The 17,621-nt window shown below is 41.6% G+C and overlaps 1 protein-coding gene and 1 long non-coding RNA gene across 2 annotated transcripts in view; one reads left to right on the top strand and one right to left on the bottom strand.

The window, feature by feature from the left end:
* The window catches only part of ciroz (ciliated left-right organizer protein containing ZP-N domains), a 60,464-nt gene extending 57,693 nt beyond the window's left edge, over positions 1–2,771 (top strand). Inside the window, exon 9 of the mRNA XM_079491017.1 lies at positions 2,680–2,771. The gene's annotated coding sequence lies outside the window, so the exon portion shown is untranslated. The remainder of the gene's footprint in view (positions 1–2,679) is intronic.
* A 3,268-nt stretch (positions 2,772–6,039) lies between these two features.
* On the bottom strand, positions 6,040–7,270 carry LOC306914132. Its single transcript, XR_013788648.1, has 2 exons — positions 6,837–7,270; positions 6,040–6,385 (listed from the first exon to the last, which is right to left on the bottom strand). It is a non-coding gene; the product is annotated as an uncharacterized lncRNA (long non-coding RNA).
* Positions 7,271–17,621: the final 10,351 nt, after the last annotated feature.

The raw sequence follows: 17,621 nt of genomic DNA on the forward strand, positions 1-17,621 counted from the left end.
CACGCTCGCCCAAATGCTCACTAGCAAATACTCGCCTGAGCATGAAAAATTCACCTGTATATATACTGTAGATAAAGCTCACACAACATGAAACACATATAACGTTAAAATAATTTGTGGTGATTGTCTGATTGAGTCCAACCATTGAAGGATGTCAGTGGCAGGTCAACCTGTGGCATTATTGCAGCCACTCGCATTTGACCATTCCAACCTGGCGTCCTTATTTTGGGCATGCCATACCGCTCAATACGTTCATTAAAGGTGAACATTTTCAAATATTTTTCACACAAAAAAACTAAACTAGCAGATCTACAAGCTCACAATGCAATGTGTTGTTAGCTATTTTTGCAGGACACCATCATATGGGTGTAAAATAGGGCTCAAAGGGATAGTTCAGATTTTTTTTAACTTAAGCTGTATGAAATACTTTAATTAATATAGAGGTTGCAACTGTATTAATTGATTGCCCGAGTCCCGTGGTCGGAGTTCTGCTCTGGTTTTTGTGAAATATTAAGTAGTTCCGGTCATTTTGTGGGGGGCACAGGGGGCCACGCATTAAAAGTAAATGAATCCACAAAACTAACGTCATTTGTATTGTTGACCTATTTCTAAAATATGAGTGCAACTTTCGTTAATTTTTTTACCCCTCTATCACACGGAACTATGTTTTTTGTGTCCATATCACTACGCCCAAAAAATTGTTCCATGTGATAGAGGGGTCAAAGTTGATGATGAAAGTTGAGTTCATGTCTGTGCCAGTGTCCCAGAGAGGTTGCTGAAGGAGCTCTGCAAACAGGGACAGAATGAAGTGTGGCCAAACAAGCGCAGGCGCATGAGGCACAGAGTAGCCTTTGTCTCAGACCTTGACTTTAAATGACTGTCAAAAACTAATAAATATTTTAGAATTAGATGTGTGTCAGGGGGACAGGCTCGCTCTATCAGGCGTCTGCTCTCTTGACTCTCCCAGGGAAACAGGTGCAGGCACATGAAGGGGAATTTTGTTTCTAAAATAGCATTTAGTGTTTTAGTCCTCCTGGAGACCTTCTCTGAGATAAATTCTCATGTAATCATATACCCTGGTCACAGTGAACACTTCTAAAGTGGACCTGCAGACACATATGGTGGCTCACAGGGGCGGGACAATATCAGCTTCAGGGACATAAACACCATTTCAATATTCAATGTTAAAAGGATTTGATATGGTCTCAAAGACACATAAATGAATATAGCATTAGCAATGCTGCTGTCTAATCAATCTGTTTATGAAAACATCACACCTGTGTGAAGTGAGGGGCGCTAATATATTAAAGTCTAGGTGATGTAATGGTGATGTAGTAACGGTGACAAAACAAACATTAAATTCTCTTTATTGTCAATGGCGTTTTTAAAACAAACATTGAACTAAAAACAAACATTAAACCTGTATATAGGAGGGGCTAGCGCCCCTCAAACATTTGCAACTGTAGGTTGCATTTACTACGAAAACCTGCATTTCCGTGTGTCACGTCACACCTCCATATATGGTCACACCTTCATATATGGTCACGCCTCGTGACATCATGCCTCCATCTCCATATATGTAGCTGAACTGTTCTGACATTCCATATGTTGATCCTTCCCCATCCATCCTTCCTCTTCGATGTCTCCCTTTTGACTGATACCTGTCCATTCAAACTCTAGACGGACCCGCCACAAAGTTATCAGTGCAGCCTCGCCCGGCAGCCGGCGTAAACTAGAGTTCTCAACAGGCCCGAAACTTAAGGCACGGCCCTCATCAAACCCTGTACACTCAAGACACTGCCCCCGCCGCCACCCTTAGATCTCCATATATGGAGCTGACCTGTTATGACATTCCATATGTTGATCTGACCTCATCAAACCTTGTACACTCAAGACACGCTCTATATATGGCCAGTACAGAATTCATCCCATATGTTGATCTGACCCGTATGCCGAAGCGCCAGCGCTCGCCCAGCAGTCTGCCATCACCCAGGCGGATGCGTGCACGCAACCTCGCCCTAAACTCGCCCTCAGGGTGTCTTACTGGTATGAATAATCTTGTATTACTTGCATCACTGCAAAGATGCAGGGTTAACAAAGAGAGAAAGAGATCCGTCTGAAGCACTGGAACCTAATGCATTCTGAATTCTTGAATATAAAAGTAGTGAAATGAAGACTAATACTGTACCTTTGACATTGTCATTTTATGGCTGTCAAGAGGGCCTGTTTATTTTCATCATTAGAGGACTGTGCCGTCTCCTGAATGTGCAGGTCGAGCCTGTGCTCCCTCTGAGCCCTTGTATCTTATTTTGGATTTTTTTTCCTCCCATTCGACTCATCAAATGCCTGCAACATAATGAGAGATGTGGCAATTAATTTTCTTTTAATCAAGGTCGAAATGAAGTAAATTGGTGCAGCTTGGCGAGCCCTTTGGCAAGCTCATTTTCTATTTTTGCAGTGATGCAAAACAAATACGATAAAATTATGGCCTTCCTCACCTTCTGTAATTAGAAAGCGTGAATGATCAGACAGAGATGATATGTAATATAACTGTACCTCCGACTGTCCCACTCGGTTTCCCCAGAGATCAGATTTCAGCTCTTTTGAAACAGATGACCATGTTTTCCTCCATTTGCTTTCCTAATTTGTCTGTTCTTTCTCTCCCCCTTCCTGCCACAGTTACAGACAGAGGGAGCAGCTCAACATGACATTGACTGCAATGTTGTTGTAATGCCTCTCAAATCTTATTAAAGACCACAGCTGTGAAAGACCTTGCTGACTCCACAAATTTCCATTAACTGTGTTGTTTCAGTAGCCCTCCAAGCTGATTAGGAATTTATTAAAATTAGATTTTAACTCTGCATCTTATCATGCCCATATGGTTCGGTGACCAGCACGGTTGGAGATGGCTTTTTTTTTAGTGCAGACATATTTTTGTGTAACTACAGCCGCTCTTATGATTTGTCTTTTAGAACAATAGCTTTTATCACAGCTTCCTAATTACCAATCTTGTGAATGGACGGTATTAACCTTGGGCACAGACATAAAGCGGTTGGATGGTGTAATGGTAATATCTAATGTAGATTGCTTGGGGAGAAATATTTTCACAACGAGTCCTTTGGATAAACTTGGGACACTATTCCTTCCCCCAGATTGTATGTCTGTGTTTGTCCCAAGTTTACATTTTGTGATGTGATCATCGTTGCCTACACCTTCATTTCCTGTTGGAAGTGATTGAGGAAGTTGCGACCAACCACCCACCACCACTTATTGTCTGCTAGTTGAATGAGTGAATACTGTGTAGATCGAGAAAACATATTGGGGGACGAAAAAAACGGAATTAAGTTTTCATTGTTACTTTTAAATAATGTTTAGTTAGTATAGCAGAGTACGGTTTTTAAGGGTATGTAATTTAAATATATAATATTTGAATATTAACTGTTGTATTATGTCTAACATCTTATTGAGTGCTTTTTAATACACGCGTCATGAGAAATACATAGTTATCCCAAAGAGAGTTAACTAATTTGCTATAGCCAGGATTCCAGCAGCTCTTGCCCTCTGCTGCTCATGTGTTGCTTACATCTGTCACAACAAATGTGGTTCCACACACTGCCTTGAACATGAGGCGAAACTCATTGGTTAAAAAAAAACATATACAAAGGCTTGATAGAGCATTCACTCTAAGTCAGCACTGTTACGTGTCGTGGACCCAGCAACAGCTGTCCAATATGCCTGCCCCCTCCCCAACCACCATCAGTCCACAGTCCACCACCACCTTTCAAAAAATGCTCCCTGTTTACCATACATAGGCAGCTGCCACCATGGTTAACTTCCATAAGACAGCCGCCTGCTAGAGGACATTTGTACATGTCTTTATCTAATTAAGGTGAATGCCAGTTCCCTGGCCCCTTCATACAATGTGACTGAGAATCGACCTTGATCAGGCTCTTGCCAGTCGATGGTCAGGAGGATTGTGGAGGGCATATGTCTCCATGGATCAAAATGTCCCATTTTGCCAAAGAAGAAAAGGGTCCCTTGTCTCTTGTCTTGCCAACTTGATTCAAGTGTCACCCTCTGTAATCAAAAGCACACTGTGTGAACATATGACAAGAGATAAGCTCATTAGACATTTGCAAAGTGTGTGTTTTTAAAGATTTGTTTTGTGTGATGATCATTATGTTTCAACTTGAGCTCCTCAAACCTGCCATGTGTGAATGAGAATTAGAAAGTACAGTATATAACTGATTCAAAATTATTGACAATTAGGAACCAAATGGACCCTTACGGGTATGTAACTGCACAAATGGAACCATCTGATTCCATTTGTACACAGTCAAATTAATACTGAGGATTTTACGGTGTAGATTGGGGTCCCAGAGATTATTATTTTTATTTTATTTTATCAAACGGAGGTCTGTGGTCTAATGCATATCAAACTGAGGGTCCTTGTTGAGAATCACTGCTGTATATTAAGTACTATGCAGTTCCATATATCATTGTTAACAGTCAGTTGCAGTTTGAGTATAGTTGAACCGCTCGCATTATTTTGCAGGTCTACCGTATATGAATATGAATGTATGTATCGGTATTAAAGCTACGAGCAGAGTGCGTTTTCTCAAGATTGAGAGAGCACTTTAGTTTAACCAAACTGTATGTCTTTTCTAACCTTGGACTACCATGTGATTAGCTTTTAATGTTTTATAATTAGTGGTATAGCAATGGCAAAGGAGTCAGCAGGGCAGGGGTGGGCTGGGTACGCCCTTGAGAGCAGGCCTTATGAATCAATGGTTGGCGATAAATGGACTGGATCATTACTGAATCAAGTGATCTGCAGAATAATCTATTGATTTTTTGGTCTTTCTTACTTCTTTATTATTCTGTATCACGGTATTGCAACATCAGGAGGATCCCATTGATGGATGGGGAGCTTCTACCGCTGCAGTGACCGTGGGGGGTGTTTACTTAAGAATGTAATATGCGCCCCACATCCCAGGGAATTACTGTGCATACAATGCACACTAAAAACACACAGGAACTTGCGTCCTGCATAGTGCCGTTTTTTCATTGAACATCGGCATTCTACACTATTAACATGCATTAGTGTTTTTGAGCACGTCATCATGTGGATGTTTTAAGTGACTGCAGAACTCTGGCAGAGGCAATGTACTGTAAGGCCACATCAACATTAAATATGCACACACTATGTAACAACATCCAGCTAGGGATAATAGGGGGTGGATCTGAACTATGAGCAAGCCTTGAAATATTTATAAAAGAGAACATTTAAAATCGGAATATTCAACTTTAATAATGGAAATTGTTAAAAGGCTACGTATGTATTGCATTTAAGAGGAGTCAAACTGTCGCTATGCACCTTTAATGTCCTTTAAAAACGAGATAAACCAATTGCGTGAAATTATTAAACTTAACCTTGAATTTTCATTTGATGGAGAGTTCACAGTTCAACACTGTAATAGCCTACAGTTTAAAGGCGATGGTCTACTAAGGTATGATGGCATGTCATGTATAATTCCAGTATTGCAGTATTTAGTTTATTACCCCTTGCATCCAAAACCTACAAGAAAGCCAGAGATTAAAGCACTACCTTGTTAGTTGACTTTGCTATTGATCCTCTGGATTCTTTATTATGTAGAACAGGGCACATCACAAAACTGCTAATTGGCAATAATCTGTTTGTCAATAGTTCACAAGACTGCAGAATTTAGATAAGCACAGTTCAGGTTTAAAATACATTATCACAGGCCCGTTATTCCTAAGGGCTTTGTGTCTGGAATACCTTCAAGGTGTCTCATGCACAGAATATTTTACAGTACGGTTAGTCATGTAAGGTAGTAGGAGAGAATAGGTAGGACACTGGAGATTATATTGTTATTATTATATTAATTTAGAATGTAGAAGGTAGACATTACTTAAATTCAGTGCATTTTTATTTGAAAATGTGTAATTTCAACAAAAATTACTCAATATTGAATTGGTTAGTTACCATGCCCACATGACACAAACTGGAAACAAAAGTGAAGTTATAAATATGCTTTATTAAAAAGGTACTGTCTATTAGTAAATACCTGCAAATGGCCAAATCTGACCCTGTACATTTCCAAAATGATAATAAACAACACTAACACAACACTAACAATGCACATGCTATTCTATTTACGATGGAATAACTGACAGCTAGCAGTGCTTTGTGAGTGGCAAGAGGACTCTGTTTGAACAACCTGTCTCAATGAACAAGGAGAACGACATGAGAGACTCCATTCCAGCTTTTCCAACCAACACCTGATAGCCGAGAAATTCAATTAAGGACTCCTCTTGCCACTTGGAGCCGGTCTCCAGGGCAGATCTTCCGGGCGACTCACCCCTGTAAGAAATTAGAAAAATGCTACAATAAAACATGAAAAACTGACAAAAAAATGTGGCAACTTTAATCACGAACGCTCTCATACAACAATCCACCCCTAAAACACACACGTCCCTTTTAGTTGGAAGTCACCGAAAGACAACGAACGAAGTGCAGGTAAGAGTTTTGCTTTTCCACCTCAACTACGTGTTCATTTTCCTAAAGATATCACACTCAGAGAGAGAGAGAGAGAGACAGACAGAGAGACAGACATAGAGAGAGAGAGCAGAGCAGAGCTCAACATCAAAGTATTCCTAGCGCAGTCGCACGACTCGCACACTTTCTGGCTAGTTACTTTCAAACGACTATACACGCAGAATGAAACATTAACAACATGTCACAAAAGACAACATGAGAATAAATGTGTCGCGACTCGCGACTTCTCGGTGAAAGCGGTGCGAGCTATCCTTACCTCAGTGCACCGGTGTGCGGACAGACAGTCAGTGCAGGACCGTGCAGGAGCAGAGCAGGTCTGGAGCGACTCGTACCGTTTAGGTAGGCTGCCGAGCAGTGTCTTTGAAAATGCCGACGACTCGGACTGAGCTTCTCTCTCTCTCTCTCTCTTTTAAAACCCGAACCTGTCAAATTCAGACTGAGCTGTCGTAAGAAAACATAAACAAAAGTGTGCCTTCCGCGTGTGTGCTTCGGCAAGTTGAGACAGAGATGCAACTTTTTCTTTGAGATGTGTACTTTTTTTTGGCCGTCCTGTCCTCCTCCTCCTCCTTCAGAACAGACAAAGCTGCTGCTTTCCCAATTTCCCTAAAATACATCGGTGACTAATTTACTTTTTTTCATTTAGTTATAGCCTACTGTAACTAGACTAGAATCATAATGACGGCTGTAACACGCACAGCTCGAACCGATGTAACGAGACAACGCATGGGTTGTGTGGTATTATGGGGTGGGATGTAACGCTTCTGGCTGCACGTTTGTTGACAATAATAACTTTGTGAAACGCGTGGTTTCCCCAAACAGGTGATTGCAGGAAGCACAAGTTACGATTCTCGTGTGTTGAGAGAACAGTAGAATAAGAACAGCATCCGTGCAGGACTGTCTGGACACTAGACTGGACATCTCGGTGTTTGTAGCAGCCTACATATTTATTCAGAGGAAATAAAGAGCATCATCACTGCATCTGCAGTGCATAAAACGCGAATGTTCTGATGGATATTGGGACTTTTTGTTGCTTTATTGTGATTGTATTGTAAATTAAAAGCACGAATATGAACTTCCCAGACTATTGGCTTCAGATTAATCTGTATTATTTTTCAATTATAGGCTATGTTCTTTATTCATTATTATTTAAAATATTTTGAAACACCACCCACCTGCTATTTAGTAGGCTAATATACATGTAGCCTACTCATACCTGTTGGCAACAACTATTTACTATTTTCACCTACATAAACACACACATGTTGTGTACAACTTCTACACATCAAAATACACTTGCCATTTGTGGCAGATGTGTCAGTGTGAGTGCAAATATAGCATTTAACTCTATTATTACAGACAGTACCTGCACCTCAAGGAATAATTATTGATCTGATAATAAGTTAAACCTCCCTCACGACCAGGATACGATTTTGGAAATGGTATTATTTTTCTGCATATAAGGATTCAGATTCTGATCAGTAGCCTACATACATACTGTACATACATACACATACATACAGTACATATATACATACATACATACATACATACATACAGTCTTACAATTTATCATCTACCATATACCAGTAGAGGGACACTTAACTCTGTTATGATTTCTTTCAATTCTTTTTTATTTGTTGTTATTCTCACTTATTAATACAGCACAGCAATAGAATAGTCCACTGGCACTTTAAACCCGGGGTTCTCATATTCTCGCCGGATCTTTCTCCTTTGCTAATTATTGTGTTGTTTTCAGAGCAAATATGTCATATCCATGGCGACCAGGCAGGTTTATTGTCTCTCTCATGCAATAGCTCACATAAGTAATTAATTATCCCTTTTTTCTTCTCCCCTGTCTTTGGTTAAACAGATCATTCATGGGAAGCCATCTACTATATTAAAAATGCCAGTGCCAGAACAACACAAGGTAAACATGAAACTTTGATATACTATAATATATATATGATAATTTTTTTGATTGTTTTAGTGTCTTTTAATGCTAGACCGATTTTGTAATGTACAAATTATACTGTAGTCTCATTTGACATACAGTACTTTTGATATGCGTTATACCCTGTTAATACGGCACCTGTGTAGCCTAACTGCTGCTGATGTATTCATGCATGCAAAACAAAAGCACAGCACACACCTGACACTTATACAGGCCAGCTCAAAAACACATGTTTAGACATGAAATCGGCTTGCTTTTTGTATGTCATGAATAGCAGGCACTAGGTAGACCCCAAGTACGTAACTGAGCTTCACGGATGCCCCTTACAGTACTTTAGGAGGTCAGTTCTAATGCCAGTCAAAAGTGTGTGTAACATTACTGTACATGAGGTGCAGTCACTTACTCCCATGTAGTACATAGAAGTAGTGTACAGTAGTACCAGGGGTTATAGAGCCTGAGCACAGTGAAGCTAGCTGCACAGCACGTCAGTCGTAGCAGCGGCTCCTCCTTTACCCGCCGCAAGCTCCCTTTTAGTGTCCCTGTGGAATGTGACGGCATGCGTCTGCTGTCCGGAGGTCCATCTCTTGCTGGACACAGGCCAGCCCTCACTGTCACACCAGCGGTACAGGTTCTCATCTCGCCTCTGCATTGATGAGACGCTGCAACATCTATCTGTCACATATACTGTCCTCCTCTCCTTTCTCTACCTTGCTCCTTCTCTCCTCTCTCGGCCTATATGTACCCCCCCCCCCCCCCCCCCCCTTCCATAATTTTCATTATCATAATTTTGAAAGTTGCTGTTTGTGCTTTGTGTTCTTTGTTTGTGGGATGCAATCATCTAGGCCTCTTGATTGGAGTTCTCTTAACTGGCACTTGAAATGTTGCTTGGAGTGCGGCGCTCCTTGTCCACTTGGCTAGTTTAGAATCTCATTGGTTAATCAGTGTGCAGTGCCTCCAACCTCCTTATTTCCTGCAGCGCTATCAGTCAGTGAAATGCCTCATGTCTCATAAGTACCCATCTGCATCTGTCAAGAGGTTTCGCAGAATTAAACCCATGTGTATTCCTTTTTCAGTTTGACCTTGGTTCTGGACCTCGGGTCTTTGATGTCAAAGAACGTCAATAATCCCAGGTGGCGTTTGACAGGCTTCAAGGGCTATTACTTTTGTTTCCCAAACACGTGAGCTTTGTCAATCACCCTTTTTTGAATTTTTGTATCCAAATTCACGTTGCAGCCGCCGCACTGCTTAGCTTTTGTAAAAGTCTGCCGGCTTCAACGCGCTACCGTCCTACCAGCAGCACACAAATGGCACACATGTTTTTTTAATCATCATTATTGTTTTTATTTTAGTGCTGGGGAAATGTCCTTTTTGCATGCTTGATCAACCAGTAGAGAAATCCAATATAATGGAGGTTCAAGGTGAATTGCATCCTATGCATTTCCCCCTCCTCTGACTGGAGGAATATTCCAGTGCAAAATAAACAAATCACACAGACAACAGTAATATAGTGTTGATTTTGAAGGCATGAAATAAGTATCGATTAAATCCAGCAGTTCATAGATGAAAATGGCCTTTTTGGTAATTTGTCCTGGGTCCTTTCAATACTGAGGAGAAAGAGTGAGCGAGGCACAGAGAGGGAGTGTGGGGGTGTGGGGGTGGGGTGGGGGGTGGGGGGGGGGGGGGGGGGGTAGACATAAGGAGGATGGGGAATAGAAGAAGGATAGAAGAAACAGAGAGAGAGATGGAGAGAGAAAGAAGGAACCTCAAGAATGAGAGAAAGATAGAGGAAAAACACTGGCAGACTTGAGAGTGACATGCTCATTATCACCCTTATGTCTAATTTAATACTCAATCATACAACGTACGTTGTATGAGCTACAAGCTCACAACACCTTGTGGTGCGACGTGTGAGCTTGTAGATCAGCTATTTTCGGCGCAGGACACAGAGAAGACGTATGAGTCGACGAGGTATAAATCGGGCTTTAATAAGTCTTAAGGAAAGAAGGAGCATTGACTGTAAATGCACAGTAATCCTAACACTGGCCAAGGTTAGCAGGGACATCAGCACATGTGCACTGTTCCCAGCTGGCCTTCCTTGGCACAGGGAAGGTACCAGAAGAACACAGTTAAGGATAGATGTACAAGGAGAAAGTGGGAGCAAAGGTTTGTTAGGTCCTTTCCCCCTCTCTAGCATGTTTTCAATGTAACGCTGATTTCTGAATGGCTGAAACGCAATAATGTCTTGACCCCAGGGCACATAAAATGTTCTTAAAGTATTTTATGAGTGCAGATTGTTCTTTTGATAAGACTATTTTGTTTACAGTCTGCACCCATTCTTGCTCTAAAGTCATCGGTTGAGCGCGCCAATTCTTTGAACTATTCTGTGGATGTGCCACCTTGGCAGCTGCTGTAAACGGTAACTTTCATGTCCTACCCGGGACTTAAACCCAGTTCCCCCACGTAAGCGCTAAGCGCCTAACCTATTGTACTGCACATACTCCAGCTTCCTGCTTTACACATTTTTAGAACTGATTTGAAGAAGGCATATCAAAAGACTGGACAATCATGGAACATGGAAATCAGTTGGTTTCTCTGTAGTTACTGACAGAGACATACAGTATACTCCTGCTGCCACTATTTATGTGCAGAGACGGCACGAATTGAGATGTGATCAATATTTTAACGTAGCATTGTTGTGGAATTTGCTTAAACCACGACATCGTATGTAATGTAAACGGTGATGTTCTCTTATAAGCCCTCCTAGGGTTTCTTACCTCACCGGCACAACGATATTCTGTCATCTTTCCTAGGAAAGCAGTAGTAGATTCCTGTTGAGCAAATCAATTCATCAAATCAAACCCTAGCGGGCTATTTTGGAGTGAACATTTGGCCAAAATGAGCTGATCTACACAGTACAAGCTCACAACGCATTGCAATGTGAGCTTGGAGATCGGCTATTTTCGGCAAAGAGACTTTGTGTAGAGGCAATTACTATTTCTAGTATATAGATCCCTAGCAGACCAGGCTTATGTGGTTAAAGTACACTGATTTTTGATTTGACAATCTCAAAAGTTGTCATTTTCGCCCCCGGGAATTCAATATGACAAAGCCTTTCATGGAATGGGCTACTACTGTACACAGTCAGGTCACTGTTCTTTGGGTGGGGTCCAAATGCAAGAGATAAACTGGCTAAACCAGTGACCAATTAATTAATTTAACAAATGGCGAGCCGCTGGGGGGGTTGTTCAACCATGTTAGTTTAATGGAAATCCATTGCGGTATTTATATACCAAGAGATATTGTAGCTTTATACGATATAGGCTAGTATTCTGTCACTCTAAGCAATCTACAATATTACACATTTATTTTTATTAGTGAAATAAATCAGATAATTGATGTGTCTGACGTACCCTTCCAAATCCACATTAAAACCACACCAGGAGTTGAGTTTTATGATTTCATCTATTTGAGCATAGTAGTTTGCCACTGCTATATGTTTCAAATTTCAAGCTCTGCACTCATTAGCCTCAGAGCATAGATATAAAAATAGAGAGAGGTCATATTCACCCTACTTCACTGTTCACAGCCACCAATTTTGCTTGAGAATTTACCAACAAGGTTGTTTTCTGCTCTATGAAAACATTTGTCTGGTGAAATAATAAAAGTGAATATTGGCATCAACTATACCTGTCACTTCAACCAGTCGATAAGAAAGTCAGTCACCTCCTTGGGAACATAAGCTTTACCTGGTGTCGAATCAATTAGTGTTTTCTTTTTGCTGACCACACTGTGAGTATCATTATAGGAGTGTGTTGGCTTGAGTGTGAGTAGGAAGGGGGCAACAGTCACATAAACAAGCGAAATAAGAGCCGATGGCTGAGAATGAGGTGCCCTTTTGTCTTGTTCATTGTAATGCCATCTCTGTGCCTCTCTGTCACTGTAAAGATGATTTACCCACAAACAGATGTTCTCAACCCCTAGCTCGTGAACCTGCCCCATTTTGTTCTATTTTTTGCTGTTTGAAAGGTTAGGCAGTGAAATACTTTCCCCATAACATACTCAACTCCCATGATTATCTCCTGTGTCTGTGAAAAGTGTGGAGAGGAGGGCATGCAACTATCGACTATGTTTTTTAAACGATTATTCCTTAGATGAATCGAATAATCCATAATCCAAGCCAGGAACCTGCATAACAGAAGATTTGTGTTAAATATTTCTAAACTATTCACTGATTCAACTGATTTTGATGCAACATAATTTTGCTGGGGACCACTGGAACCTCCCGGGTCCCGGGACCCCATTTTGAGACCTTCTGTCATTGCAACAGGTTGTGAGCTTGTAGAGGTGTTATTAAAAAATAAGTAATAATACAAAAGGTAGGGAATGTGTTAATTTATTATTTATTCAATTATCAATATTTCTTTTAAATAATGGATTAAATAGATTACCTTGATTAATTGTTGCACCCCTAGTGGAGATAGTGGGCTCTATCCTGTGTCTGTGGAAAACACTGTGTGGATAGTGGAGTCTGTCCTGTGTCTGTGAAAAAGATCGTGAATAGTGGGGTCTGTCTGTGAAAATCACTGTGGATAGTTAGTGGAGTCTGTCCTGTGTCTGTGGAAAACACTGTGTGGATAGTGGAGTATGTCCTGTGTCTGTGGAAAACACTGTGTGGATAGTGGAGTCTGTCCTGTGTCTGTGGAAAACACTGTGTGGATAGTGGAGTCTGTCCTGTGTCTGTGGAAAACACTGTGTGGATAGTGGAGTCTGTCCTGTGTCTGTGGAAAACACTGTGTGGATAGTGGAGTCTGTCCTGTGTCTGTGGAAAACACTGTGTGGATAGTGGAGTCTGTCCTGTGTCTGTGGAAAAGATTGTGAATAGTGGGGTCTGTCCTGTGTCTGTGGAAAAGATTGTGAATAGTGGGGTCTGTCTGTGAAAATCACTGGATAGAAAGTGGAGTCTGTCCTGTGTCTGTGGAAAACACTGGATAGTGGAGTCTGTCCTGTATCTGTGGAAAAATATATTTCTTTTAAATAATGGATTAAATAGATTACCTTGATTAATTGTTGCACCCCTAGTGGAGATAGTGGGCTCTATCCTGTGTCTGTGGAAAACACTGTGTGGATAGTGGAGTCTGTCCTGTGTCTGTGAAAAAGATCGTGAATAGTGGGGTCTGTCTGTGAAAATCACTGTGGATAGTTAGTGGAGTCTGTCCTGTGTCTGTGGAAAACACTGTGTGGATAGTGGAGTATGTCCTGTGTCTGTGGAAAACACTGTGTGGATAGTGGAGTCTGTCCTGTGTCTGTGGAAAACACTGTGTGGATAGTGGAGTCTGTCCTGTGTCTGTGGAAAACACTGTGTGGATAGTGGAGTCTGTCCTGTGTCTGTGGAAAACACTGTGTGGATAGTGGAGTCTGTCCTGTGTCTGTGGAAAACACTGTGTGGATAGTGGAGTCTGTCCTGTGTCTGTGGAAAAGATTGTGAATAGTGGGGTCTGTCCTGTGTCTGTGGAAAAGATTGTGAATAGTGGGGTCTGTCTGTGAAAATCACTGGATAGAAAGTGGAGTCTGTCCTGTGTCTGTGGAAAACACTGGATAGTGGAGTCTGTCCTGTATCTGTGGAAAAAACTGTGTGTATAGTGGTGGAGTCTGTCCTGTGTCTGTGGAAAAAACTGTGTGTATAGTGGTGGAGTCTGTCCTGTGTCTGTGAAAAACACCGGATAGTGGAGTCTGTCCTGTGTCTGTGGAAAAACACTATGCAGATAGTGGGCTACCTCCACCAGGCCAGGTGATGTGTGCCTGCTGTCTTTGTTGCATCAGCAGAAGATACCTTTTCAGCATCTACCAGTCTCTAGTTGCCTTCTAGTTGCCTTCCCTCTCTCTCTCTCTCTCTCTCTCTCTCTCTCTCTCTCTCTCTCTCTCTCTCTCTCTCTCTCTCTCTCTCTCTCTCTCTCCCGCTCTCCCTGTCTCTCCATCCTGTACCGTTTTGGTTGGCAACCTGCTCCCGTGCCCTCCCCCCAGGGAGCTGGGGAGGCAGAGAGCCATCACCATGGTGATCCGAACACAGATCCCCCACACAGCGGTCCATTGTGACTGGCGTGCGTTGAGGTGAGAGGGAACAAAATGTCACAGCAACAGGTTTTTTGTGTGTGTGTGTTTTTGTTTTTTTGTCTCAATACACGGTGGGATTGTTTGTGCTCAGATTTGTACCATGGACGACACGGGAGAGACTATAGGAGGGGCTGTGGGATGAGAGGAAACAACTTGATTGGATGAATGAATGGAGGAACAGGGAAAATAACTGAAATCCAGTGCAAATGAGTCCACGTAATGAAGCAGCTCTCTTTCAATATATTACATATAATGAAATGCATTACTGTACCATTGTTTTTCCTTTAGTTTTAATATATCCGTACACTGGTATACTGTATTTTAATCCCGTTCTGGTTCAAATCACGATTGGTTAATATATTCAAATGGATCAAAATGGTATAATCTTTCTTATAAAAAGTATTCATCGATTTGACAACATTTAAACAACGAATTCATTATTTTGTCATTAATATTATGTTAGACAGTACAGCAGATTAGTAGATTATGTTTACCCCAGAAAAGAAGAAAACAATCATTGTGCCTTAAAACACATTCTCAAAGTTAGTGGAGAGGTTACGCAACATTTAACTTCAAGTCATGATGCAAAGGTCCCCTTTGGTATGGAAGTATCTTAGGGTCATAGCTCATAGGTAAAAGTTTATCCAAAGAGACGAGTTAGATCACCCTTCATTTCTGAAATATACAATATATTCGGCTCTTTCTGTCCCAAAAGCTGGGAGTCCACAGGCCCAGGTTTAGACCGGCCGGTAGCGACGGAACACGACAGAAGTTTCCTTTGGACGCATGTCTTCTTCTACGGAGGCACGGAGATCGACATCGTAGGTATTAGCAGGCAGTAAGGAGCAGAATAATACTGGGCCAACTCAACAACCTGCTTGGCTGTTTATACCATAGACATAGAAAAGTAGACGGCTCTGGCGCATCTGTATCTCGGGCAACATCCTTACAGGGAAGGCAAGTTCGTCACAGAAACTTCCGCGTGCATCACAGAGCGGATATTCGGTAGGCCAATCAGAGGCAGTTGTGGGTGGTTCTTTTCAAGGTTATTGAATGAACTGAAAACAATTACTTCAAATGGTGGCGGCCATCTTTAAAAACGCATACCGGTATACCGTTATTTCAGAATTGCAGAGTGATCTAATTGGTCTCTTTGGATAATTTCTTTCCTTTTGCCCTAAGGTACTTCCTTACCAAAGGGAAAACTAAATGAATGTTTTAGAGGGGAGGGGGGGATTTACCCATTTTTCTAATGAAATTTGCATATTTTAACCCTGGTGTCATGGCAATGAGAAAATTATTGATTTATTTTTTTGCCTTGAAAACTATTGAATTGGATGACTTGACCCCCAAAATGTACACTTTGACACCAATATTATTATTATAGCTTTAACAGAAGCAAGGATATTGGTTCTGCTGTATTGCTGTGAATGGTGGTGGCCATTTTTTAAAACGCATATATTTCAGAAATGAAGAGTGATCTTATTTGTCTCTTTGGATAATTTCTTTCCTATTGCCCTAAGGTATTAACGTGACATTTTACCCCTGTTGTCATGGCAATGAGAAAATTATTCAGTTTTTTTGCCATGGTAAATGGTGCATTTATATAGCGCCTTTATCCAAAGCGCTTTACATAGATTGGGCATTAAATTCACCCATTCACATTCACATTCATACACCGATGGCGGAGGAAACCATGCAAGGCACCAACCTGCACATCAGGAGCGATTAGGGGAGTCTTGCTCAAGGACACTTCGAAACTAATTCTTGGTGAGCCGGTTGCCATCCGGCCACTCTAGCGTCCACTCTGTCCCTGAGCCACTGTCCCTGAGCCACTGCCACCCCACCTCTACCGTCCACTCTGTCCCTGAGCCACTGTCCTCTGTCCCTGAGCCACTGTCCTCTGTCCCTGAGCCACTGTCCTCTGTCCCTGAGCCACTGTCCTCTGTCCCTGAGCCACTGTCCTCTGTCCCTGAGCCACTGTCCTCTGTCCCTGAGCCACTGTCCTCTGTCCCTGAGCCACTGTCCTCTGTCCCTGAGCCACTGTCCTCTGTCCCTGAGCCACTGTCCTCTGTCCCTGAGCCACTGTCCTCTGTCCCTGAGCCACTGTCCTCTGTCCCTGAGCCACTGTCCTCTGTCCCTGAGCCACTGTCCTCTGTCCCTGAGCCACTGTCCTCTGTCCCTGAGCTACTGCCGCCCACCTTGAAATCTATTGAATTGGATTACTTGACCCCAAAAATGTAGACTTTGACACCAATATTATTATCATAGCTTTAACAGAAGGAAAGATATTGGTTCTGCTGTATTGCTATAAATGGTGGCGGAAACTTTTAAAAACGTGTATATTTCACTAATTTCAGAAATGAAGGGTGATATAACTCGTCTCTTTGGATAAATCTTTTCCTATGGCCATTTTTTTGTTCCAGTTCCAAACCAACTTTTAGGATTCTGAACCAATTCAGTTTCAGTGGAAACACTCTGAACTGGTTCAATATTAAGCAGGGAAAATAACGGAAAAGGGGCCACAGAGGTGTTTGCATTAGCACCACCACTGACTAAATGTCCACTGGGGGCAGCAAGGACAAATATTAGCAGCCCAACACTTATCAAAGGCTTCCACTGGGCTTCAGGCACTAAGTGGGTACACATGATAAAAGATATATTCAAATATTTAAACAAAAATATAAAAAAACAATTCCCCGAAGTGAAGATTAATATGAACCAAAGGCATTAAACTCCAATGTTTAATATTTAATACTATCACCTTAAGGCATACAGTAGACTACTAGACTTCCTTCCCAGTTGTTTCCATTTTATGATTAGTCATTGTCGTAGCTATAGTGTGGTTGTTATACTATTATTTCAGAATTTGTGTTAATAGATGGCCTTTACACACATGAATATACCTATAAGAGAAACGCCATGCTGTCATAGTGAGTAGTTATTAGTTTATTATGCTAATGCCCTCAGTTTAAGTTG

This window comes from Electrona antarctica (genome assembly GCF_951216825.1).
Source record: "Electrona antarctica genome assembly, chromosome: 2".
NCBI classification, from domain to species: Eukaryota; Metazoa; Chordata; class Actinopteri; order Myctophiformes; family Myctophidae; genus Electrona; species Electrona antarctica.